Source organism: Lucilia sericata, unplaced genomic scaffold (assembly GCF_015586225.1).
Source record: "Lucilia sericata isolate MDLA Ls3-8-SP2 unplaced genomic scaffold, ASM1558622v1 Contig000106F_arrow, whole genome shotgun sequence".
Taxonomy (NCBI): domain Eukaryota; kingdom Metazoa; phylum Arthropoda; class Insecta; order Diptera; family Calliphoridae; genus Lucilia; species Lucilia sericata.
The window spans coordinates 583704-607249 of NW_023994138.1; positions in this window are offsets into that span (position 1 = coordinate 583704).

Consider the following 23546-nt stretch of genomic DNA (forward strand, 5'->3'; position numbering starts at 1 on the left):
TTTTTATGTGTGTCGGTATCTTTCTGGACGATAACAATACACTGCAATATTCTCTTAAAAATTTTCAATATTATTAAGTTAATTAATTAATTGTTTTTAACATAAATATTTATGAAAAGTTTAAGCCCAAATTACTAAAAATATTTTATATTTTTTTCAACAAAATTCATCAGTTAACATTGTTATTTATACATACCTAATTGGATGTTTGTTATTAATAATTTATATAAGGAAGTAAACAAATTACTAATTTACCGCCTCCCCACCTTCGGCAAATATTAAATACATATGTACGTACATATGTATATGTATGTGTTAAAAGATTATATAAATTGTATGATAAAATATCATATATTATAAAGAATATTGTTAATTAACTAAAGTTGCTTTCATTGTCATCGAAAACTCTTTGATTGCCAACTAAAAATCTGTTTCTATTTTGGATTCTTCTTCATTTTTGTTTCGTTTTCATTTAAAATTATTTCAGTTTAACATGAAATCAAGCCCTAAAAGAAATTCATAGTCATTCTCTTATTGTTTTATAAACCAAAATGAAACTAAATCATTTGATAAAACATTGTCGCATTGTTTGTTGACAATGGCCGACAATTTGACTGTCAGTCAGTTTCTGTGTTTAAGTGTAATTTATGCCACAACACGTTTTGTTAGAAAACAAAAAGAAAAAAACAACGTTTCTATTTTTTGACTGTTGCTGTCTACAATGTCTAAACAAACTTTAACAAACCTTAAAAAACGCTGATATATATTTTCTACACCATTTCCAGTGCTACTAGAGAATATGTTTAATTTGTTCCCCACAACGTTTTTTCAAATATTTACCTTTTCAAATTGTACAATTTTTCTTTTTACAATGTTAATTTTAATTGGAAATGGTGTATTTGAAATGAAACAACAAAGAAACATGGTATAAAGTTATCTAACCTTATACAGTCATATGAACATACCAACAACTGCAAAGGTCTAAGTTTACCTTTATCATAAAGCAGAATATTAAAAGAATTTATTGACTATTAAATATGGCCTAAGAACGACACAACTTTTTATACCCTACAACATTATGCGTTTGTGCTGATATTTGTAAGACCCAAAAATATTGGCCCACCTTAAAGCAACGTTTCCCAAATGGGGGTCCGCGGACCCCTAGTGGTCCGTAGTAAAATCCTAGGGGGTCCGCGAAGACGAACGAAAAAAACATTTTTTTTTTATTTTTTCGGTTGTTTATCAGGAAGAAGCTAGGCCCTACAAATTTATTGTATAACTTTTATAAAGTAAAGTATTGCGTGATTTGTAATTTTTATTTCCTGTATATGTGCTGAAATAATGGTTTTTATTTCAGACAAATAATACTCTGCCTTACAATTAAATTAAGGATACTGGTATTCCGGAGTATGAAGTTCAATTCAAAGACAAGCTTATTACAGATTTAAGTTTATCAAATTGTAAGCAAAAGTGTTCTTGTTTAAAAGGACTAAAATTATATATTTTCAAAACAGAGGTGACTCTTTATGCATCTCTTTATAAATATTCCAATCCGACGTGATACATAGATTTTAACTTGATTTTGTCGACCAATACATATTATTAAATTAACATCAGAAAATCCATAGCGTTTCGCGTAAATATGTAGCCAAAAACCATGAAGTAAAATAATTCGTTGGTATTTTAAAATTCAAATTTAAGTTCCAAATTCACAGTACTTTAACAAAGAGTTCAAATCATATATTAAGCGGATAACGCATTCCGCAACAACATAGAAGAAGTCCAACTTTCTTATATTATTTTCCCGAAAACTTAGCTCACTTACTCAGTTCACCCTTTGCAATCGCAACAAATTTTTGAAACGTGACTCCTTAAGCACATGTGACAATATTTGATAAAGAAACCTTTTCGCTACCTTGAAGAAAAATGAACATGAAAGATCTCACGATCATAAAATTAAACATCATGTTAACATATCAACAAAGAAGTCATTCTATCTTCAAAACATGCAATTGAAAACCTATCTGAAATATTATATATTCTCAATGTACGGGAATATTTTATAGATATGACATCTCTACATTTATTAGACCTAGGGATTAATGGACTAGGTCAATTTTCGGATGGACAATTATTTAGAACAATAAGATATCAAAATATGTATGGGGGTCCGCGAAATTAAATAAGTTCTTCCAGGGGTCCGCGAAGTAAAAATCGGTGGGAACCGCTGCCTTAAAGTATACCAATTAGCTAGGTCCGTCTGTGTGTCCATGTAAACCTTGTGCGCACTCTACAGGTCACAATTTTCAAGATAATAATCCAAGGACGATTTGAAACCTATTGACCTATTGATAATGATAATAAACCGGTCCATTATTTCGTATAGCCACCATACAATCGTACCCCCCGAATAGATCTTTTGAGCTCAAAAATATGTTAAATGTACTTGTATCACTTCAAAAATCGGCAAAACTTAGTTTTATATAAGTCTTAATAATACTGCTGATTTTCGTAGTGATCAGACCTCATTTTAACCTATCCCCCAAAGTCCCCTTCAGAAAATGAATTGATGGTCAAAATTCACTTATAAACACTAATGTCATGATGATATTATGCATAAATAAATAATGTAGACGTAAATCCCTCTACCAAAACTTATAAGGATAGGACCATATTAACCTCCCTTCCCCCATATAACCCCTCAACTAGAAAATCCCTTTTTTGTCAACAAATTGTTAAAATGTTTCTGAATTATGGTAAAATGAAATTAAATACTTTATTGTTAAAAAAATAATCGACATTTTTAACAAAATCACTGGTGTAGGGTATCATATGTTCGGCAATGCCCGACTATAAATATGTATTTATAACAACTAACTAAATAAATTAAATTTGTTAAATAAAACCAATACGAATTTTTGTTCACTTATTTTCTAAACTCTATTAATGTATTACAATATTTAGTGTATTTGTTAATTTTTTTGAAATTCTGTTACATGAATTAAATTTTTAAAGGTCTGCATTTGACAAATACATATACCATACCTATAAATATTTGCTTTCATTTTACTTAATTGTATTTCTTCGTTTACATTTTTTCTCTGTTTTTTCTGGTTTTTGTTTTTCTTTATTTTCTTAGTTAGTGAAACGATATCAGGGCCATTTAAATAAATATGATTGATTTATTTGACAATTTCTTTGACAGCATTTATTTATACGTGTCGCTCATTTCCAATAATATTCCACCATTATTGATCGTATCCAACGTATAGCAACCACAACGAAAACTGTCATAGAATTGCTAAAACCAAAAAAAAAAAAATACAGAATTTAAACTGGTTTTTAGTTTCTTTATTTTAAATTTATGACATTTAATATATTCATACAATATATGTATTTTATAGATACATACATACATACATGTGTTTAAGTATTTATTTAGTTGTAGTTGTATTTTTTATACATTAATACATTTATTTATATTGTTTATAAATATTTAATAAAATATCTAAAATATATGTATATTTAATTTTGCACATACAAATACCTTTTAACTTTTATTCAATCATCATTAAAATCCACATTAAAGTAATTACTTTAAATCAATTTGCTGACAAAACTTGCAAAACATATTTATTTTATTCGTTTGTTTTCTACAAAATAATTATGAATAAACTGTGGCCAGGTTTATTTTCTAAAGAATTTTTTAATTGTTTGTAAGTATTTTTACATACATAATTTGTTATGTATATAAGTTTTAAAACTAAGATATCATTTAAATTAAACGTGTATTATAAACAACCATTAAGGTTCTTTTAATTATGTTGACATAAAATGATCTGAAAATACTTATTATTTCAACGGTTATTCTTGGGTTAAGATTCTTGACAATATAAAATGTGATTTAAACCGTCTGGATGTGCGTTCACTGCAATAAAGTACATAATTTACTTTATTGAAATTGTATATTTCTTTTTGCTTTAAAAAACAACATGTCATAATATTGTTTAATTATTTTTTCTCAAATGGTGGTAATTACTTTAATTTATCGTCTCATGTGCAAAAACATTGCATCTAAATTTAAAACTGGATTTCCATTAAGCTGAATTATCGTATTTCAATGTAAATTCAATTTAAATGTGTCTCATAAGTAACGCAATGCAGCAGTGAGTGAACTAAAAACATGCACTCGAAAAGATGAATAAGTTGTTTTTTTAATATTAACAAAAAATTGTTTTACTTTAGCATTTCAGATTTTACCACTAGATTTAACCTTCACACTATATACAAGTAAGAAAGTATAGTCGGGCGTGACCGACCATATGATACCCTACACCAGTTATAAATATTAAATGTGATTTATTTTTCATAATAAAGCATTTATTTTCAATATTACCTTGTTCCGATACATTTAAGCAATTTATGGATGAAAAACTAATTTTCTGAAAGAGGCTTTATATGGGGGGCTAGGGGCAAATATGGACCAAACCCGATAAAGTTTTGTGAATGTATTTTTTTTATATAATATTTATTTAATATTTATTTGTGCTGAATTTCGTCGCGATATTTGTGTTTAGTTAATTTTGGGCATTGAAGTAATTTTCTGAAGGGGACTTTGTATGGGAGCTAGGGTCAAATGAGGCCCGATCTTTATGAAATTTGGCGAGGTCATCATTTGTATAAAACTTAGATATGCCGATTTCTATCAATATACAGGTATATTTAACATAATTATGAGCTCAGAAGCCCTTTTCGGGGGTTTCTGTTGTATGGGGGTTAGGTGAAATAATGGACCGATTTTAACCGATCAATAGGCTTCGTCCTAGGCCAAAAAAGCGTGTGTGCCAAATTTCATTCAATGATCTTGAAAATTGCGACCTGTACCTTGCGCACAAGGTTTACATGGACAGCCAGACGGACGGACGGACATAGCTTAACCGACTCAGAAAACGATTCTATGACTCAGAAAACGATTCTAGGACGAATATTTTTGTATGTTACAAACATCAGCACAAACCCAATAGACCCTCGCCACTAAAGTGGTGTAGGGTATAATAATCTCGAAAAAGAAACAAAATACAACAGAAATATTGGACTTTCAGATGACTAACAAATTTTGATAATAAAATAAACTTCGCGCTGTTAAAACGTCTCAAATATGTTCAATATTGCTTTTTTTCACACTTGATGACATGATATCTCATCTGATGTGATGGATGATGGATTCTAGATTTGGATTCAGCGTTGATCTTTAGAAAAGTTTACTTTGTTCTTTGGGTGAAAAATATATTGTTTTTGATGATGCGTTATTTCGAATTTGTTTTATACCCTACACCACTATAGTGTGGATGGTATTATGTGTTTGTCCTGATGTTCGTAACACCCAAAGTATACCTAAAGTATAACAATCGGCTCAGATTTACTTTCTGAATCGATTTAGCTATGACGGTGCAATATTAAAGATAATTTGATGAAATTTGAAACATACTATTTCTTTGACCCATGGACGAAGCCTATCGAAAATGGTTTAAATCGGTCAATTATTTCGTCTAGACCCTATACAACTGTTCTCCCCCACGTAGGGCTTTTGTGCTCATAAATATGTTAAGTGGTGTTATATCTCTTCAAAATTCTGCAAAACTTAATTGTAAGTCCAAATGATACCGACATGTATTATCATCTAAGGAGTCATAATTAATCATTTTTTTTATTTTTTTATGATACGTTGTTTTGCATTTCAGGTGACGATATATTGTATCTGTATCTCCGATATGAATTAGTTGAATATCAGAAAAGTTTAATTCTCAGATATAATTTAGTCAAAAATGTCATCATTTGAAGAAACCCTATATAATTACTCGGGTCATTTCTTTGTAGTCTTAAAGAAAATATTTATATATGTAAGTATGTGAGACTATTATAGCTGTTAAAGCATTTTTATGTATAAAATTTCTATGAGATTTTTGTGAGTCATTTTCTAACATCCTTTGTAATGAATGACCTTTGCTTAAAAGTTTTCATTTCTAAAAACATACATACATAAATGAAAAACTCTAACCTGACAAAAAGTAAATTGTATTTGATACATTATCTCTCATATTAGTAATATTCATGATCAGTACACAAAAAGATTTTTCTATTGACGGTTATTTAAATGATAGAACGTTTTTGTTTTACTCTTAAATTTATATTTTTATACTCATATGAAAATACATAGTATGTTGAAACATTTAGAACTATTGCAATGTTATTAAACTTGAAGTTATTAATTTAGACTTGCTTATTCCAGATTAAAAAGTTGCAAAAAGTCTTAAATCAAAATGTTTTAATTAAACCTCGAACTGAAACGAATTTTGAATATTATTAAAAAACCTTAGTTTTATAGGTACATATGTATGTATGTACCTTGGAGTACATGATTCGTATAGTGGTCCTATGTAATGTAATAATGGATTGCATTATGGATTACGTGGTCATCACCTAGGACATCACAATGTTAAATGGAATATGTTTTTTCGATATTTTTTTTGATTAGTTTTGGACCAGTCCTAGTCCTTTGAGGATTACTCTTTACACGCGTTTACGGAGTATTCTCAATTTCTGCAGGGTACATACATACATACATATGTACATCATTTTATTAAGTACAAAGCTATGATATTTTTATACAAAACTTACAAACTCTCAATGAGGTTTTAAATGAAAAAAAGATAATTGTTCGAAAATTAAATATTTAAAGAAATGCTTATTTTTCAAAGTTATAATTTAAAAAATGCTAACCTTTTAAAGCAGACATAATAAAATGTGCTTTTGTATGCACATATGTATATATATACATACATATGTATGTATGTATATAAAATGTGGGTAAGCCTAACAATATAAAAACGCTTTGATTTAAACTGTCGTTTGCCAGCGGCATTCAATTTAGGCACCTTTTAGTAAGCACAACCTTTAAGCTGAATAAACTTCAAATTATAAAAACGAGAACCTAAATCTAAATTCAACCAAAATGTATCTGAACCAAAACTAAAGTGTAGACCATAAATTACTGGCGTTGTATTCTTTTTTCCTTTTTAAATTGATTTCGGTTTTTGTACTTTTGTGTTGAACACATTGATTTCTTTGTTGTTTAAATAGATAAAAATTAATAAAACTGAAAAAAGAAACGAAACTGAAAACTATAGTGATTTCATATCATACACTCTGCGCACGCATAGCAGCAAGCATGAAAAATACACAACAATCTAGAAAAGATAAATTTCCAATATGGTTGAAAAACAAACACACACACACTCACTCAATCTACCATAAACAGCCATGAAAAAATTCTCAAGCAACACACACATTCTCACATAATGCCCATGTTTAATATTTAATAATGGCTTTGCATAGAATGGGACATGGTTGAAATTTATTTTTAGAAAAGACGCATGGCCGCCGCTACAATCGAACACTAACAAAAAACAACCACCAATAGCGAGCGTACAGATGGCAGATGAACAACAATAAAAAGAATGAGAGTAAAAAAAAACTGGTTCCCTAGTGTACTAGTGTTAGTGTGCTTTTTGTAAATGTGAATGTAGTGGTTGGGTTTTTAAAACAGATTTTTTAAAGATAAATGGGTGAGTGAGTACGATTAGACTGGAGGGAATTTTGTTTGGATTAATTGTTGTTGCCTCCGATAAATTGTGTAAATTACAGTGCTGCACTCTGGTGTATTTACAGCGCGACTATGGTTGTGAAAAACTAACGCTAGGTGGTGAGAGAGTCAGAAGGTTTTTGTCTTTACTAACAACTCAAAATAGTGGGATATTGTTACTGCTGTAATTTGTTTACTACTAAATAACAGTATTATCAAAATACTTAAAATTATATAAATATTTGAGTATTGAATAAATAAATTTACAATTCATTTTGTTAAGAAAATTAAATTCAAAACAAAGCTTTAGTATTATCCCGGTATTTTAGTTCAATTTATTTCTATTAGAGTTAGTATTGTAGCTTTTTTATTTTAGTTGTTAGTTATTGACCTTGCAGAAAAAAGCTATTTGTCAGCTTTTATGTCTCGTATTAACTTAAAGTACATACATTAGTATGTAACTGGTTTTGTACATGCCATTTGCTAAATATATAAAGCGGTATATAAAAACCAAATACATACATGGGTAGTAAATATTAGGGAAGTTTGTGTGCTATATACTATATAATAATTTTTCTGTTTAGATTCAGAAAAATTTGGGCGTAGTACGATATGTACATATTTTGTTTTCATGAATAAACAACAACAAATTTCTCATTTTTTTCTATATTCCTTATTTTCTTTAGTTTCTTATTATTTCATTTCCTTTTATATTTATATTTTGTTTGTTACATTCTACATACACAAGCAAATAAACTGCACACTTGGGACTTTTAGTTTTTTTGTTTTTATGATAAAAATCGATAAATATCTTAAAATGGCAAAAATGTATAACATTACAAAAGCAAAAGCAACAACAACAACAACTTAAGCATTGAAAGAAAAAAGTACAATTTTATTACCAAACATAGAACACAGTTGTTGTCTAATTTCTGACAGACAAATTTTTTTTATTTTATAAATTTTTAATGAAAATATGTATGTAGCTGTTTTTGAGTGTTGCCTTTAAAAAGGCAATCAAATTAATAATGTCTAAAAATCATCATCTTTTTTAATTTATTTGTTTTGAGTATTATTTTTACAATTATTTAACAAATTTACTGATTTTATTTAAATAGTTAAAAATTGTTAAATTTGTGCAATAATTATTTTTTTTTTAGTGAAAAAATTGATTTACAAAAGATAAAATTTTGTTAAACGAAACGAAAAAAATAAAATTTCCAAAATTTTCTAAATTAATAAGATTTCATTTTATTTAGATTTATGAAACTGTTTGAAAAATTACACAGGCCAACGAAATGAAGATTTGTAAAAACTTTTAAAACCAATTTGACTCAATTTTATGTATTTTTAGGTGCTGAAGCTGAATTTGCTATCGCCCATAATTTTCTCGGAATATGGTACTGAGAATTTAGTACGGAAATTTTAAATACATAATATTTACCTTTAGGGGTTAATTTCGATTTTTTCAATATCATTATAGATACGGGTTTTAATTTTATTTTTTAGTTTTATTTCATTCGGTTAAAAACTAAATGTAGTAGTGAAATATTCACTACAGTTTCACGAAAATTTTCCCATATTGCATAATTTGATTTTGGCCTTCACAGTTTATGGGTTAATATTATTCGATTTTACTTAAAATTCAGATATACATATGTATATTTCCTATTATCTGAAATTTAATATTCTGAAAACATTTTGTATAAAATATATAACAGTAAGAATTAAGCCTGTTTTCCAAAAATTTTACCACAAAAGTGTTCTTTTCGAAATCCTCAAAATTCAAATCGCAGGTACTGCTAATGTAATTTTTTTACCAATTTATTTCCTTATTCATTGTCTATGAAACACATGGAGATTTTCTAAAAAATTTACAATTTTCGTAACTTAGGGCTTTGTTCATAAAAATTTATCAATGGTTTATAAGACAAATTTTCATACAAAATTTGCTCTATAAACCTTTGATAAGTGGTTATGAATAAGGCATTAAATGTTTAAAAGTTTGAATTTGGTGTTTTCAAACTGCCGTCTTAAGGGTTCCCTACATATGACTATATCCCAAAATACGGCTTACGTTATCTAATGAAGATAAAAACTAATATTCAAGTAAATACGAATATATTTAATGTAAATAGTTGGCTTTATTATAGAACTAAATCTAAGATAGAACTAAATCTAAGACCGTATTGGATTGTAAGAAAAAGCTTTAACTGAATACTCTCCCAGAGGTAAGGTTCACATCATATGGGTACCAGCCCACTCGGGAGAAGTCGGTAACGAAAGGGCGAATGTAATAGCTTTAAAGGGAAGGGAGCTCGACCTGACAAACGCAAAACCATTCGACGCAACAAAAGCTGAACTAAAAATATGGGTGAGAGAATCCCATAAGGCCTCTTGGAATAATGAAACAGTGGGTAGAACCACGAACATCCTATTGGGTGACCCTGATAAGAGCAAGACGAAAAATCTCCTCAAAATGAGCAAGTCTGAAGTTAGTATGATGGTACGTATTCTGAGTGGACACACAGGATTACGAGCACATCTATGCAAAATTGGACGTGCGGTTTCAGACGAATGTAGAGCATGTGGAGAGGACAGTGAAACTCTGGAGCACTTTCTTTGCCACTGCCAAGCATTCGTCGATGTTAGATCCAAGTATCTTGGAAGTGATGTTATTCCGGAAATAACATTCCTGACTAACACTGATTGGAAGATTCTTAGGAATTACGTTCAGGAAACTGAGTTTCTGAACACTGAAAAATAATTCATTAAGTTTCTTTTTTTTTCATGAGGATTTGATGTAGTAAAATAACCTCTTATAATATTATATTAAATTTTATGAAATATTTCTCATTTAAGTGTTTGTGACACTAAATTTCTGTGTTTTATATCTTACTGGAACGATAATTGCACACATATTCCAATTATTTGCTGTTAATATCGAAAAATATATTTTAAGTGCTAAAAGTTTTACAAAAATCATTTTTCCCTTCAGAGCCGTGGAGACACCAGTTATTATGGTCCTATCCTATACTTTTCCAAAATGCATTATTATAACTTAGAGAATAAGTTTATAGAATTCAATATTTGCGAAATAAGTATACAGTCACGAGGACAAAAACATCAAAATGTGGAAAATTGGTGGGAGATTCGACTTTTAAAACAGAAATGTATTGGAAAATTGGTTTAAAATTTAGGAAAGGGAGTTTTAAACTCTGGTGTATTTCGAATACCGGACTCTTTGAAATCCATGGACTTTATTATGTCATTTTGCTCATAGACATTGTGACACTTTTGAAATTGTTAAAATTGTCAATGGACACTATGACTCAATTTAGTGTGTCATAACGTCCATGGACATAATGACATGCCATCATATATTTCCTGTACCTGTATTTCTTTACAACATCATCTGCGTATAACTTTGAGATAAAATGAAATTATTTATAAATGTTCATTGCAAAGTGATCCTTTAGTAAATATAAATGTTCAATTTAAATACTTTTCAAATAATATATTTAAAGTAACATTTCCTTTTTTGCCATCCTCTTAAAAAGATAACAAATATTTGGGTATTTTTTAAATTTAATTGATATGCATTTGAGTGCCAAAATGAAGCCATTCTTTAAAGTTCTGTTATGAAAAAACTTTTTTATTGTTTTTTGATCTTTTAAAACAAATGAACAAACAAAATGTTGTTCATTGTATTTGAGTTGAGAGTGTGTTTGCAATTTTAAGTGCTTTTAAATGCGTTTTTAATTTCAATTCGATATAAATTTAAGAATTTATTACACTATCAACTAACAGAGAGTGACTTACTGGCCAAAAGTCTGTCTGTGCATTCTTGTAATAATATTTATAATTTAACATTTCTCTGTTTCTTGTAATTTTATGGCCATCTGCATTTGCTGATCGGTATGTTCTTTCTCCCTTTCCTTACACCCGTTTTATTAACTTTTCAAGATTATCGTGACAAGTGTTATTTAATGAAATTTCATTCCATTTTTTTGAAGTTTTATAAATTTTGTTTTTGAGTAGTTTGTTGCTTTCTTGAGAGCAGTTGCCAAAATGACATTTTATGAATTTAAAAGAATATTTGATATGCAACTGACTTTAAAAAAATGGTTTTTCTAGTTTTTGTTGAGGCCATAAAATATCAAATATTTTTAAGTTTTCTTCCACAATTCCGTTTGGTTAGGTTTTTGTCGAGTTTAAATTTACTCATATGTTTTTAAAGTTGAATGTTTGAATTGTTCTTTTCTGCTGTATTAATTAAGCCAGTAGCCAGTTAACAAATAAATTTGGCTGTCTGGTTGTTAATTCAATAAAAAGTTTAATAAATTGTCGTTGATGTTGTTCTTACTTAAGTCCCTTTGTAAACTTAATGATAAAATATTGGAAGAGTATGTTTTGCTACAAAATAATGTCCTGCAATATGCAATAAATTTAAAGTAGATTATATTTGTAATATAATACAGATACCGACGGCAATAAATTCAGTAACAATATTATCCAACTTGTCAATACAAATCTACGTTATCAATGATAACTCTTATGTTTATTAATTCAACTAGTCAATTTTTTCTGTTTCGATTTGTAAAATGAAACCTTTGAAACTCTTTTATTAATAATACATAAAGTATTTTTAAATTTTATTTGTTTAAACATTTTTTTAATAATATTTTAACCATTTATAAAACGTATACAAAATTAATGAAGAATATGTTTTTCTATAAGTAGAAATTTATATATTGAAAATAAATATATATAAATTATTTAAAGTTTTATTTTTTCATTCAAGATTTCTTGATGAGTAGTTTTTGGGCCTTAATTTTTATAATTTCTGGTTATAGAAATTTCTGTACAAAACTACATATAATAAAGTTTATAGTACAACTATGGATAGGAGAAAATTATTTTAAAATTAGTGAATATAGGCATTATTAGATAGGGAAATGTAAATAAATGTGTATATTTTGATTTCAATCTTATTCTAAATTGAAAATTCATCAAATCGATGATTATTCAAAATTTATTTAAAAAAATAAGGTGTGCCTGCTTTAAAATATGTACATAAAATTTTTGCATCTCATAAATAATATTAAATTAAGTCATAAATTTAAACACCATCAATTCATATTAAAATTATTACAAATATTTTAAACAATAATAAAAATAACAAATTTTTAAAGTTAATATTTTTAATGGGTCAAAATTCTTTCATAAAAACGTTTAGTTACAGTTGTTTTAAATCATCATTTTGGCAATTAGTCCATTTTTAACTCCAATAAAAAGGAAATAAAACTACAGTTTTAGAATCGATTAAAATTTTTATGGTATTATTTTTATTCAATAAACATAATGAAAATTTACATAAATAACACAAACCAATAAATTTTTAACCTGAATTTACCACGGCAATTCGCCTATCACATCAAGTTTTGGAGATATCTTTGGCTGTAGTTCGAAAAATTGAAAATTGAATTGAAGGCGTTTTACCAGCGCGAACAGGTTTAACCCATGTTATATCATGTTCTAACTTTGAGATAATTTAATCAAAGTTTCATAAAAATCGCTATAATTTGCTATTATTTTACGATAAACTTATAAGTCACAACTTTACCTAGCTTTTGCTTGGTTAAGCCAATGGATAGGACTTTCAGACAATATAGCTAAAGAAGACTTCATATGTTATAACACCGTCCGACGAAAAGAGAAAAAATTCGTTAGACACGAACAGGATGATATACGTCTGAAACTATAAATTGAATGGAGAAAAACTGCGTTTTTATCCTAACCCCCATACAACTGAACCACCCGAAAAGGGCTTTTGAGCTCATAATTATTTATAATATAAATGTATCAACTGAACCCCCGAAAAGGGCTTTTGAGCTCATAATTATTTATAATATAAATGTATCTCGATAAAAGTTCGCACAACTAAGTTTTATACAAGCCTTAATGACCGTGCCGAATTTCAAAATGATCGGACTTCATTTGACCCTAATCCCCCATACAAAACCCCCTTCAGAAAGGGACTTGAATATCCGCAATTCATTTATTAACACTGTTATTGCAATGAAATTTAGCACAAATCTATCCATTTTATCGGGATCGGTCTACATTTGCTCCTAGCCCCCATATAAAGCCTCTTTTAGAAAATTAGTTTTTCGTCAATAAATTGCTAAAATAAATCGGAATCAAGGTAAAATTCAAGATAAATTCTTTATTATGAAAAATAAATCACATTTAATATTCATAACTGGTGTAGGGCATCATATGGGTTCAAAGTTTTAAAAAGTACTTTTTGAAAAATATTTTAAAATACTTCTACTGATCAAACAATGCCAAAATTCGATGTCAAGCGAACAAGAGTTGGGAAATATTTTGTATTATTTTTATTTTATACTGTCAGGGTAAAAAGATGTAAAAAATGTTTTCCAAAAAGTTTTTAAAAAAATAATATTGAAAATCTAAAAAGATTTTAAAGGATAAAAATTTTAATAGACATTTTTGACATCGAAAACTGAGGTTTTTACAAACTTTAGGAGGATGGAAAAATTCTGATTCGTCAAATGCGTATTCAGCATAACTCAATCCTTTAGAAAAGTGTACTCTGGATTTTGACTTTTATTCTATTTAGTTGATTTTTTATTTTTCTTAACTGAAATGATTTTAAAAACGTTTTTTCCTGAAAAATAACAATTAATACAATGGAGTTATATATAACTTGGGCTACGGTTATTAAAAAATATAATTAAAAAAATATTTGACAAAGATTTTGTTGATTCTAAAAAATTTCGCAACTATGAACTCCTAAATAAAGTATTTAAAAACTCATATATTAATTTTATAACAATAAAAAATGTAGGTTTTTTAGCGGTTAACAACTACAAAATATTTACATTTTTTACTTTTATAAATTTTCAAGTCATTTAAACTAATGTATGCGTATAAATTTGTTTGACGCAATACAACCAACAAATTAAGCATTTGAAAACCGGATTGAAATTAAATTTTCTTCTACGACTTTTGTATCTTGGACAAAGTGTCCAATATTAACTGCTTCCGGTTACTTATTATTGTTTTTATACACAACTATTTAAATTATAATAATTGTTATTATTGTGATTATTAATATTTTTATGATTTAAATTATTTATAGCTGCTTTATGATTTATTTTATTAAAATTTCAAAATGCAGACATTTCGTCTAGCCAACACATCAAAAATATAAATCTATCTTATCGCAGTTTTTATTTAGGAATTTTTTTTCTAGAAATTTCAAAGTCAAATGTTATGAAAAATCATAAAATGCATTAAACAAATAAAAAATTATTCACACAATATCAAGCTGTCTGTCTACAAGTGCATGTGTTAAACCTACATATATATCTTTATACATAGACATAAATATACATATGCATATACATTTGTATATTGATAACTGCATTCTTAGGCTTTCTATAAAATTTTAGGGATACAAAGACAATATTCTTTGTTTTATAATTTTCAATTAACAAGTCAAAAAGCATTTAAAAGAACGATTGTAGAAAAACCTACGTTTTTAAATAAAAAAAGAAAGAAAAGAACAATCAAATGCATTAAAATGGGCAATACATTCATTGATTTTTATTCCTTAAAGAATTATCAATTTCAATATTTCAACAAAAGACCCCAAAAATCAAATCGTCTTCAATTTCCATAATGGAGGGATATTCTTGCAGTGTCTGTGTGAGGTTTTTTGGTTCAGTTCTCTTGACATTTTCCTGTTTCTATGCGTGATTCTACGAATACAGACATTTTTTGTTATTAAAATTATACTGAATTTACTTTGTACAGAAAAAAATGAAACCAAAAAAACCCAAACACGAACACAACCTCAAATCCAAAAAGTAAAAAAAGGCTCAAGTTGATGGGATTGAGTATACAAATAAACGGATTGATGGATGGAATAAAGTGGTCAGACAGACATACGGATGGATGGCTGGATAAGATGGGCTGGTTAGATGGTTCGAATGCTTGAAATACATGTACCCCATTGTAATTCTACACGCAAACATGCCGCATTTATCAGTTCAGAATATATTTAATTTATTTACATTTATTATTATTCTTTTTTTTCATTTTGTACTCGAAAAGAAAAAAAAAACACATACAAATTTTTAAACGAAAAATATACATATTTCAACATGTTTTATTTTATAATATGTATGTATTTATATTGAAAGTGTTATCTTTGAGGTTTATTTCTTTGTATACACACACTTGTATATGAATGTATACCTACTATATGTATGTATAATATTATGTATTTATATACACTTCATATAATAAATACCAGTAAATACTCGACCCTACAGAGCAAGTGTATAGAAATGCCTGAGATTTTTGGTATTCGTTCATATTTTTTTATTTTCCATTTCAAGTGTTTAATTACAATTTTTATGTATTTGTATATTGTTCAGAGTCATATTTTCAATAGACATTACTTTTCTGTAGAGCAATTGTATAGAAAATAAAACACTTTTATAATGACCGACGCCAAATATTTTTGAGTTCTTTCTTGTTGTTATTCATAATTTTTGGTATAATTTTTTTTTTTAAATTTATATTTCTTAAAATATTTTCCAGATAAATGTCTGTTTGTTTTGGGTTTCAAGTGTTAAATGTATAAATTTGTTGTAAATTCCTTCATTTTGTTTTGTTTTTTTTTCTTTCTTTTAATTTTATGGTCCATGTTTAATTTGAAACTAAATGTATTTTTACATAAATAATTGAAAGGAAAAACCTCTTGAAACTAACCAACAAAATTGTACATACATGTGAAATAAAATAAACCAAAATATACCAATAATTGAAAACATTTCGAATTTATCGCCATTAGTCAATCACTAGAAAAATATTTTAAGTATTTTGAAGGCAGTCGGTTGAAGGAATTGAATCGTTATTACAGAGCTTTCCTGACATCCCTGTGAGAGATTTATTAGTTAAATTAATATGTTTTTTTTTAATTATGTATTTTCTTAGCTATTTGACACTTTCGAAAACTTTCGAAATGTTAGCGTATTTCGCTTAACAATCAACAATAATAAAAATCATGAAAAATTAAAACCAAGAAATAAGGTATATTTATTATTTAATAATGTATTGGTTATTTTATTGCTTTACCTTATTTCTAAAATTAATTAAAATTATTTTTTAGCTTTAAATTTTAAAGAGTTAAAAATACCCAAAAAAAATCCGTTTGCAATACATTTGAATATTTGCCGTAGACCCACAAAAGTGTTTCCTTATGTTCTACGTTCTAATTGAATTCTACGACTATATAGCCATGTCCATCCGTCTGTCTAAGCCTCCAATTAATGGGCCCCCGAAATATTGATTAAATACTCATAAATATGTTAATTATGGAGTAATGATTTCACAAATTTGCACAACATAGCTTTATGCATCAAGAAAATGGACCCATATTTAATCACTCTACCAAATTTCATGACGATCATGCCACAATTGGGTCATTCCCCATATAAGGCTGGAAAATTCAGTAAATAGTACTTTTTTAGTAGTTTTTCCCTAGTAACTCTGTCTCATTTTTAGTACTTTTTACTAAAAATGTGTATATATTTTTTCATTATTTTAAGATTTTGTTATAATCTTGTCGATTTTTTATGGAATTATTTATAAACATAAAAATGATATGAATATATGATTTAAAAACTTACATACATATTTTTTAGATAGTTGTCATTCAATTAGTCTATTTTGGTCATCCAGTAGTATTTGTTAAATCGTATTGGACTCTATTAAATTTAATAACGACTTTCCATACTTAAAATGGAACCATTGTCCATACCTATCGCGTATAGTTTACACATTCCTCCGAAAATTTTAAATTTTGAACTTATACTTTTGATATAATTTTGGTCCATATATTGACGACAAAAAGTTAACACTAAAATCAAAACAAAATTTAGTGGTCGATTTTGTTTTAATTTTAGTGATATGCGATATCTCCAATTTTAGTCATTCAAAGAATAACGTAAAAATTAAGATCTGGGACCTGGTCAATTTGGTTTCCCTATGATAAGATATACTTATGGAGAATTTCGTATCGAGTGACCCAACTTTAAAAATCGATGTCTTCCGATTTGGATGAAAATTTCACCAAGGTGAGTACTATGTGATAGTAGGCCAGAATTTTTCAGCTCTATCGGTCAAAAACTGCCGGAGTCAGAAGGGGTCAAAGTTATTTTATTGAAATGAGTGTAACTTTTCACCTATTGGTAAAATTCAACAAAAACGTCAATTTTGAAAAAAAAAATAGGTGAAAATTAAGTGCCAAATATTGTTATTATTCAGTTAAAAAATAATTTTTTTGATAGGTATCCCACTCGCATCCCATTATGGGACTATAAGGCACTTAAAGGAAATTGTATAACATTTCTTTTAAGCTAAAAAAGGGGCCATTTTGAAAAATAAATTTAAAAAATTATTAAAAAAAAATTCAGAAAAATTTAAAATTTTTTTGGAAAAAATGAAGAAATGTCTATCTGAACTCCCTTGGACAATTTTTTCTAGGACCAATAGGTGAAAGGTTACACTTATTTGAATAAAACCCTGTATGACCGAAATGTTCAACTTTGACCCCCTCTAAGTGCGGCAGTTCTTGACCGATAGAGCTAAATATGTGTGTCTGACCTACTATCCAATAGTTCTAACCTTAGTGCACATTTCGTCAAAGTTGATTTTGAGTTAGGTCACTTGACATGAAATTCCCCATATGTATATGCTTAGAACTATATATTTTTGAAACATGGGGACAATTTCAAGTAAATTATCATTACCATGGAAGGGTCATGTCTCGAGATAAAAAGAGAATTTAGTCTGATACTTAATAATTGTTGTCAAAACACACCACACCTGGCACAAAATAATTAAAATGTATGAAATGAAATATTACATTGTTATTATATACAAACTACTTTACTACTTTTTCTACTTTATCCACTAATATATTCTGCAGATAGAAAACTCAAAATACAGGTTTCCGAATTATTCAGATTTTCAAAATTAGTCATGTTTAAAAATATTCTTATGTATATAATCCCCATTCATCATTTTTTTCAGCTACGCTTTGTTTCTACCCAGACTGAGGCTCAGGCAATAAGCGTTAGAGTCAGTCATGTTCAAAAAAAAAACCATAAAACTATTCATAAAACATAAATAAAATGTGTCAAAATTATAACCATTAAAAAACGATTTTTCATATTAAATATTCAAAGTTTGTTAGAAGAAAAAAAAACAAAATATCAATTTCAGTCTTTAATATTTTTTCAATGAATGAAAATTTGTTTTTAATTACATTTTATCGACATACACAAAAAAACACTATTTTTACGACATTTTTATTATCTTTTTGATTAAAATTAAATAAAATTGTATGGACTTTCACTGTTTCTCCGAAAATTATTAAAAATGGTTACATATGTATGTACTATTATTTGGTAATAAAAATTACATATTACTTAAAAATTACCTATTACTTTTAAAATATCCCTTCATAGTGTCAAACAGCTATTGCCAAGGTTAACTTACTACTCTAAAATCTTCCTTTTTTACAAAACTTATCATTTTGATAATTATTTATATGTGTATGTATGTACTATATTTTTATGGACGTAGTGATGATGTCCCTACAATGGAGTCATGATTTTAGTTCGAGAAGATAGAATTAATAGTTTTCAGACAGAAAAAAGGAAAATTATTTAATTTTTTTCTTTTTCTAATGAACTATTTTTATATACTCTGAAATCAAGTGGAAATCGTGCTCAAATTAAGAAAACAATTCTTTAAATAAGCATTTTGGTATTATTTCAATCTTGTTCCTACTTAAATCAATCTTATTTTCAATTGAATTTTATTTTATACGCATTCGAGCTCAAACCAAAAATTCTAAAAATAAGTATATTGTGAGGTAAATTTGATCATGAAAAGTATGTTGTTCTTACATTTTTATAAGTTAAAAAAATATTTTTAGGCTTTTGTATTAAATGTGTCTATTTCCCTTATTACTGTTAATATTGTTTAAGTCAAATTAGTTGTATTCTATAATAGAATTTCGCATCCAAATAACATCCAAAAAAAGGAACATAAAAATTACTTCTTGAGAATGACTTCAGAAGTAGTGAATTTGGAATCAAAAAAAAGACATTCCTCCTATGGCAAGCCTATGTTAAAATCATCACTTCTGCGGGTCTTTTCCAGTACTTCATGGAGGACATTCTACTTCTTTTTCGTTTCTTTGGATATTCTTTTTTGCTGGGATACTTCCGACACAGCTCCGGATTAATGTGAGTATGAATTACTCAATTCGTTTTTTGTCGAAAAATGTTAGAAAGCGCACATAAATTATTATCAATGTAATGAACTCATCCATTGAAACTTCTGTCATATTTTATTTAAACTATAGACGTATGTATGCATTTATGTCTCTGGCTGCAATCATATCGTCATGTAGTTGGTTATGTCCAAAGTGCGGAAAACATTGTATTGAGTCGTGTAGAGAAAAGTTACATTACACTTTTACTAGTCTTTTAACACTTATCAAATTTAAACAAAAAAAAATATATATATTTTTAAAATTCTCTCAGAGTGAAATAAGTAATTGTATCTTGTTTTTAATTTTCTGAAGTCAATAAAAATATTAAATAAACATCCAACAACAAATACCACTAGATAAAGGGGTCGCCTTAATGTTGTTGTAGATTTTTCATAAATTTTAATTGATTTGAAATATTTAAATGCAAAACAACAACAACAAATAAGTATTTATTGTTATTTATGGTAATGAATTTAACAAATGTTTTTTGTTAAAAGATTTGTGCTTGTATTCGTATTTTCCAAAATAAGTCAGTCATCTTTCGTTGTCTTTTTCAGTTTAGCCTTCATCATTATTTTTAAGTATGTATTTTGATTTGACTCTTCTTTTTCTGATCTTTTTATTAGGTTTTCTAATATTTATACAAAACTGGTTGGTTTCTATTGTGTCGATGACTGATTTATGATTCTTTTACAAATAAAAAGAAGAATTGTATTTTTTCTCATCACCAAATTTCTAATCAATTTTCGAAATGATGTTTAACAAGTTTACACTGCAGATTTATCTACATATTTCTATATTTTTATTAAATATTAAAATGAGTAGTCTCTTACAGAATTTAAATATTAATCTTTTAAAATTGTCTAGACTTAGTTTTCAATCGTGGCAATAAGTTTTGGCCCTAAATGTACATATTTTTAAATAAATGTCAACTTTCATAAAATCACTGTGAAATTATTTTGTTTATTTTCTTACGCAAAATTTAAATTTTATGTAAACTCATGTATAAATTATATATCTAATAAGACAAAATGATCCATAATTTTAAACAAAATAAATTCTTAAATTCCATACGATTGTACTTTTAAAGAATTCTAATTTCAATTTAATTCTGAAAAAGTTTTTGTTCTTATGAAATTTATGTCAGTTTGTTGAATTTTTTTCTGTTGTTGTTCTTTATTCTTCTTAAGTAAGATACAAAAATAATATGATATTATTAAGCGTGATTTATGAAAATTATCCTTGAACAAAATTTGCTGTGTAATGACATGTGAACAATTTTATCAAATCAACAGAAAAAAAGAAAGAAAAACGAGCAAGAGACATGATGGAACACAGAACAAGTACGAAAGCAAGAAAAATATTAAAGTTTTAAATGTATGCTTATAAAGGGTGTATTTTTGGCAGGTGTAAACTTTAAAATTGTATTAATGAAAAAAAAAATGACTGGAATTATATTTGATATGATATGAATCTAACATGACTTTCCCAGACCTTTTTTTATTCAGAATAAAAATTCGTAAATACTATGATATTGTATAATGATATTTCCGAGTACAATAGAGTCTGAACAAAGGTTTGATTATCATCTTATTTTATCGCTGATCCTGTGACAAACTAAATAGAAGTAATAATGTAGCAATCACTAAAAATGAATTTGTCAGCGTTAAGTTTTATACCTCTTAATATATCGCCCTTTAAATGAATATAAAGCTACATTTTTATAGAAATGTCCTAACCAAGTTATGAGTACGGTAGTTGAATTTTACCTTAATTCCGAATTGATGAAAAAGATTCTTTATATAGGGAAAATTTGTAATGTTTATAAGTCAATTATGGAGGTTCAAGTAATATAATGAACGAAAGTTTGTATGTGGGCTAGGGTGAAATGAGGTACGATCATTACGAAAATCGGCATTATCATTGCCTAAATCGAATAATCCGGTTGTATGAGAACTAGGTGAAATAATAATAAAGGATGAAAACGGTCTGGTTTTCAACCATTATTGTCCTAAAATAGGCGTATGTACCAAATATCATTAAATTTTCTTAAAAATTGCGACCATAGTTTGATTACAATAATTAAATTCGATTAAAAATACAGCAAAATATCTTTAAATTCAATATAATGGTTTAATTTTTTATTGATTTAAAATAAATTAATCTTACAATAGCCATAACCTTCTAACAATCTAACAAACTTTTAATTAATAATTTTATTTTAGATTTTTGTTTTTGAATTTGAATACAAATCGTTCAAATATTGATTTAATTTTTTTAACAGCATTTTTTAGTTAAAGAATTAATATTCCATTCCACTGTTTTCAACTATTTTCAGATATAAAATAATTCTAATCAAAAGTTTGTATTATATATACATACATATAATATTCTTTATAAGACTTACAACAAAAAGACAAACAAAGTATTAACAAAAATGGCAAAGTTCAGCATGAAAAGACATCAACAACAAAATGTTATTTCTCTTAAAAGTTTTTGAAATCAGACTCACAGGAAGAAAATACGTAGAAAGCCAATGACAAATACAAATAGTAAATTGTATGCACATACATTGTGTATATGTACATACATATATAAAATGTGTTAAATGGATTATTTACCCTAATGCACCAAATGCATTTTAACAATTCATATCGTTTTTTGCTTATCTTTTCATTTTGGCTAAAATGCTTAAAATCATTTTAAATGAAATGTACGAATATTTATTCGTAAACGAATTAAGTTTAAATTCTGTTTAACAGACCATGTAATAATGTATTACAGAAAATATACATATGTACATAGTTTATACTGTTCGCTGAAACTAGTATAAATTAAATACATACATTGTTTGCTGGGTTTACGTTGAATGTATGTTTCTGGCATAATGTTTATTTGTTGTTAAGATTTTTAACAAATTTTGTTTTTTTTTTTAACAATTCAGCGACTCCCATTATAAAATAATTAAAATTTTAATTTATACAATAACAAACAAAAATCACAATAAAAATTCATACATAAATAATATTCAAACAAGTGTCTACAAAGTCTGTCAGTCTGGCAGATAGTCAGTCAGCCATGCGGTCACCCGGCAGGTTGGCGTTTAAATATTTGAAAATTAAATACAAATTAAAGTGTTAAAAAAAGTGTAAAATAAAATTGACAATTACTTCAAGTCACGCTTTTAAATTTTTATTGTCTCTTTGTATTTTGTATAAATTTTATTTTGTTTTTATTTTAATGTAAATTAACTTTTTTATTGTTTAAACTTTATCGTCAAGAATTTAATTATACATTTTTTAACACCACCTTCTACCAACTTGGGTGGTTTCCGTGATCAGCCAATAAGCCAACCGCTAATCCGCCAATTAATCCACCATATTTATTGGCTACAAAAATTCAAATTGATAATTGTTTTATTAATTTAGTATTTATGAAAAACAAATCAGCAAATAATTTATTTGTAAATGTAACAAAAACACAATACATATCTTGTGAATTTAATTATAATTTATTTTC